Here is a 5,749-nt window from a genome sequence, read left to right as displayed (position 1 = left end):
AGTGAGGTTGTCCATGAGCTATTGAATGGTTATCAACACGTTGACTACGTCGAATACCTCCTAAGCTGGAAGGCAGTTGTTGTTGCGAAGCGATTTGTCGTTTGGAAGTCAAGTTATGGAGAAAACAAAAATGCTCATTATTGATATTGATGTTATTCTTTTACGTGTTAAATTGAATTTCCCACGATTCAGTATTTCCTTAATAACTTTTCTTGCAAGCATCAAAACGTTTCGCAACAAAGACGATCTGCTACCTTGTTAAATTTCCTATGTTGTCAATGTAATCATATATTTTTAGAATTTAATAGGAAGCGTTGGGAACGGTTTTCTACAAAAGTTACTGTTTTCATAGTGATTTTCATACAAACTTTAAACTGTTCGTGCTCACTCAAATTACATCCAAATTAGCTAAAAATTTGGGAGGATCATTAAAATGGCAAATGTAATCGTTTAAGCATCGGGGAGCAAAAAAGTCAAAATTTGAATCACTCTAATATTTACCTTAATGTCAGGAGGATTTCTAAAAACAAAAATGATTATGTATGGCCGTTGTATAGTAAGTGCCAGCCACCCTCAGCATGGTCTTGCTTTATAGCCGCGCATCTTACCGCTAGGCTAAGGAGGGCCCCATCGCATGCTAGATACTTTTTCGAATTCTGCTTAGCAGACTGCTCCCGTTTACGACGACCTTTATCGGCGAATACCAAAGCGGTTTTTAAGAAGGACGATTAACGACATATCAGACGCTGGATGGGTTCAATTCGAGCGTCAGAATGTTTGGTGAGACATTCGTTCGTAACGTTAGATGGATTGAAGCAGGGCTATGTGCTCTCAATTAAATGCTATTCAACATAGTTCTGGAAGGTGCAATCCGAAGATCTTACATGCTCCTTGGTTTTGCGGATGTCATCGATATCATTGGTGTAGATCGTACAGCAGTGGAAGAGGCTTTCGTGCCTTTTAAACGGGATACTGATAGGGTTAATCATAAACTCTGTCAAAACTATGCATTTGGTGGCTGGCAGAGAACGCGGCACTCCAAACGGTGTTGGTACCGAGGTGGAAATACTTGACGGCGTGGTAGAAAATGGTGAATGGTGCAGATACATGAAACACGATTTTTACCAAGTGTACAAAAAGGCAGTCATCAGCAGGCTATACGGCAGATTACCGTAGGCTGGGCGTATGTCGGAAGAGAGACCAAGAAAAAGTAATGTTAAGCATTGAACCTCGAGGAGGACGTCGACTCCGGTGTAGGCCCCGTAGTGTATAATCGAAGAAGATGCGCTCGCGGCCGGTGGCGATTGTTTATAGTTACTCTCTAAAAAAAAATGTGACAATATCGAATAAATAAACGACACTTGTATCCAAAACATGCTAAATCCTTGTGTGTTTTAGTGTCTAGGCACTGGGTAATTTGCTTCCATTCAAAAGCGCATAAAATCAGCTGGTATCAATACATCCGCACCGGTTCGACAGAGTTGTCCTCCGAGAATTATGCCACCACATTCGACGCGTTGAAAATCTCGATCCAATAGCCATTGGGGTGCTTGATGAAAGCCAATCCTTTCATGCGGCCATCCTCCGGGCGCTTGGCGTACTCGACACCGAGCCTGTCGAACCGTTCGCAAGCTTTCGTCACGTCCGGCACCATGATACCGATGTGGCCGTAGCCTCGCGGGTCCGAGTTGCCGGTGTGGTACTTCTGGTCCGACTCCGACTCCGTGCCCCAGTTGTGTGTCAGTTCCAGTGTTGCCTTCCTGCTCATAGCCCATTTAATACATTCCTTTCGGTCGGCGAGTTGTTTGGCAATGTCTTCATAGCCCATGAAATATAGAGAAGCTAACCGCTTCTGGAAAATCTAGTTTGCACAGCCGGTTCATTCCCAGTACCTCGTTATAGAACGGAATTGATGCACGTGGATCCTAGATTAAGTACATGGTTTGTTGGAAAATGAAGCCCTTCGTCTCGGCATCGGGAAGTTTCGGCAGCTCTTTAGCTTCCTTATCGGTTAATCCATGGGCTTCACCCATTCTGGCAAAGGCACTCGTGCGTATTAGGGATGTACACGTATTATAAAACAGTCGTTCAACGGTGAGTCGTACCATTCGGTCCAAGAACGAACGACCTGGAATCTGGAATGTGACATTACATTCGGTTGTGCTCGGTACAATACGGATTGTACGACCATCATAAGTATGAGTAGGTGTTTTCTATGGAAACTCTTTAGGGACACACACCGAAAATCCCTTTGAGAAATTTACCGAAGAAGTGGTGTGGGGATTTCTGGAAGTCATTTGATTCAAACTTCAAGACAACTCGGAGATCTTGGTGATTGGACAAAATGTCTGCGAAAATAGATAAATTTCTGCAAATTATAGATATCAACTGATGATTTGTTAAGTATCCTGAAACCGGCGCACAGTGGCGGAAAGCCGGACAAAACCTCATTTTTTTGTGATGCCCATATTTTTTTAAATTTATATATGTTAAATTGAATGAGATAGTTCAAAAATTTTTTGATTGTAGCTTGTAAATTTAATTTTTGGTGTCTTGTTGAAGTTCATTCCGTAAAGTTCCTCCCGAACAAATATGTATGGAAAAATGAAATTTGGCTAAACTTTATTGGTATTATGTTATCAAATATATTTTTTGTCTACTTTCCGGTGATTAGTGTGGTAAATTGCGTATAGCTGCGCCAAAGCGGGAAATTGGCTGGTGCAATGTTAGAATGAGGACGCTGTCTTTGTTCCAGATCCTAGGGCTTGGGCTTGCGGAAGCCCTTAGATAACATTCAGTATGTCGGATAACCATTTTAACTTCAGAATGAATTCAACGTTTCAAAATTACTCTGTGGTGAAGTTTTGAACGCAATCTCAGTGATATGGAAATGCTAATATCATCTTCCAAACTCGGACGTACATGTTCATGATAGCATTAGAGGCGAAAGTATAGAATTGATAGTTCCGTTAGGATACGGCAGGCATGAAGAATGTTTTATAGAAGTAGATTTGAAAGCGAGCGGAGGGCAATATTTGTGATGGCACATATCACGACCTTCCTTCTGCCAAGCTCCCGTATGAAGGGGAGGAAGAATATCAGTGTGGAAGCTGATATATCTCCACTGGCAAAAGGAAGGTGGTTTGACTTGCTCATATGCCATCGCGTGCGGAAGGATTTGCTATCGACGAGTACTGTCTCCGAATTTCTAATATGACATCAGCATTTAGTCGAATAGGATTTTTATTGCACAGTTCTGTTTTCTCATTGCGTCCGTCTTCACGTAGAAGTAACACACACGAAATCATTAATTTAGCAATCTCAGGTTTTGTCCGGGATTTGTATGAGGACCCGCCACTGTGCGGCGCGCAGGACATGAGTAGGTACACTTTGCAACTGAATCTAAAAATGTTGACCACCTTCGAGGATATCGAATATCTTAAGGCATGCCAGAAGTGTACCTGTCTTATTATTCTCGATCTCTGGCTACGCCAATGAGGCAATACACTGTAATCGCTCGCTCGTTTCGTTCCGGTTGCCAATCGTTTCCCTCTGGTACAAGTAAACAACACATCCCTCCCGGTCGGGCGGTGTCGTCTTCACATATGGCAAAGAATGAAGGTATAAATTATAGGAAAAATTGGAAATCGATTCTAATCGGTTGGCAGAAATACAGCTCGGCCCACATAACTGGTGCGGTCTGATACATTGTGATCTTTGTATGGTTCATACACAATCTGCATAGACGGTTACGGCGACGACCCACAAATCGGTAGAAACGCGTAAAACAAACACAAAAAAACGCCGCCACCTCTCCGGGTTAGCAATGTGCCTCCCCTATCCGGTCCACAAGGCGTACACGCGGGCGGGTACGACAACCACCCATTGAATATGTCAGAGCAATTTTTGTTCATAAATTGCACATATTTGCATAGCTTTGCTTCGAGTCTCTCTAATTGTTGCCTTGCTCGGTTCTGGCCGGGTTCGACAGGATTCTATTATCTTTTATGTAGCGATTCGCTATCTCGGGAAGCACACACGCTCTGCAAATCCACTAACGCGGCGGTCCCAAGGAATCTGTCGCAGTCAAAAAGGCGAGCTTGCAGTTGGAAAATTTAGAATTCAATTGAATTATTTGTCTAATATAATAAATTATGTATCCCGGACGCTCTGGCGGTGGACGTGTATTTGCGTGGTCACTTTTGGGATGCTGCAAGAAGGCTAGATGCTGTTTGTTTGACTGGTACGAATGGAATTTGACCATGGTTGCATGGTGGTGTGTTTGTTTGTTTGCTTGTCGAACAGTAGGATGCAGCAGACAGTGATGCCGGCTTTGGAAACATGGTCAAAACATTCAAACGTAATGTAGAATTTTCAACACTATAGAATAGTAATAGAATAGAATATTTGAAACAGATTAATTCGATAATCAATGTAGTGACCAAGTTGCCTGCATTATGAAAAGCATCGAAAGGACGAAGTCTTTATCGACACACGTGGCATGGTAACGAATCAAAAAGCACATACACCTGCTTCCAGATCCCTGGAAGTCTAGGAGGATATTGACCAGTTGAAAATAACAGAACTCTTGGAATTCAATAACTACAGCGGAAATACGACTAGGCAGCTTAAGCACTGAATATTTACGTTCAATTAATGGACGGTTCTTAAAAGACTATTGATGTCAATCTGTCTACTTTTTAAATATTGTGTGATGGAGCATTGGCATATCGCACACAAATTTTAGCCCATGCTGCTTGAAAGCCAATCAACAGTGCCTGTTTCAGTGTCAACAGCGCTAGCATTGTTCCAGATTCATAGTAGCTCAAACGACTTCCCCCCACTTGTCCAGGAAGCAGAGTATGTACACAAAACAATTTCTCACTGCGCTTATTCTGCACCGTAGCGGCAGCGGTCAGGATCATCATCGTTGACTCAAAATTCTCCGGTAATGTATTTGCATTCTTCGCTCAGTGCACACATTATGTGACATCGTGTACCGATCTGCGACGAATGCAGCTAGGCTAGCGCCCGGCTATTTAGTAGGCAGGCTGCCGTGGAGGTAGGCCAAGATCTCGTCAAACGGTGCCGTTGTTGTTTGAGCACATATCCAGCCCAGGATGTGAATTGTGCACACAACAACGTCGTTCCGCTCGCTTTGGCAGCCCAACCGCACAGCCACGGTAGGGACAAAATGCGTTTAACGGACTGAATTCATAACTGTAACCACGCGAACAATCCCTGCGTTCAAAATAGTCCACCGCTTGCCGAATAGACCTGGGCGCCGCCGCCGTCGTTGTTACATTCTCAAGTGGTTTATTGAAGTTTAAAAAATAATCCAGCTTAAGATATCTAACGGTGTTGATCCCTTTTCTTTCATTATAATGGACAAAAAGGTCAAAGGTCAAAATAAAGATCAAAACGAGTTGCACACGCTATTTTTTGCAATGCCGAAAAATGGCCTTCAATATGAATAATCTGGTCCGAAATGGTTCAGTCTGATTTACTTTACATGATCATTCTTGCCAAAAAAGCATGTTGCTGCGGAAAACAAACATATATATATTTTCGTATATATGTTCGACAAACCATGAAGCGATATTTAAACATGGCATTGAATAATTTTGATCCCATGCCCATCAAACTATTTCATTTATTACGCCACATAGCGCATACACTCTTTGAACACATAACCTAGCTAATTGAGCAAAATGTGAAAATTTATCTACTGTTCTCATGTAGGTTTTTC

General features: G+C 42.5%; 1 pseudogene; it reads right to left on the bottom strand.

The window, feature by feature from the left end:
• Positions 1 to 1,495: 1,495 nt before the first annotated feature.
• Positions 1,496 to 2,033, bottom strand: LOC134224581 (lactoylglutathione lyase-like; annotated as a pseudogene).
• Between the last annotated feature and the right edge of the window lie 3,716 nt (positions 2,034 to 5,749).

Source organism: Armigeres subalbatus, chromosome 3 (genome assembly GCF_024139115.2).
Source record: "Armigeres subalbatus isolate Guangzhou_Male chromosome 3, GZ_Asu_2, whole genome shotgun sequence".
In the NCBI taxonomy this organism is placed as follows: Eukaryota; Metazoa; Arthropoda; class Insecta; order Diptera; family Culicidae; genus Armigeres; species Armigeres subalbatus.
The sequence above is the reverse complement of the archived record's forward strand: the minus strand, read 5'-3'. Positions and strand labels throughout refer to the sequence as shown.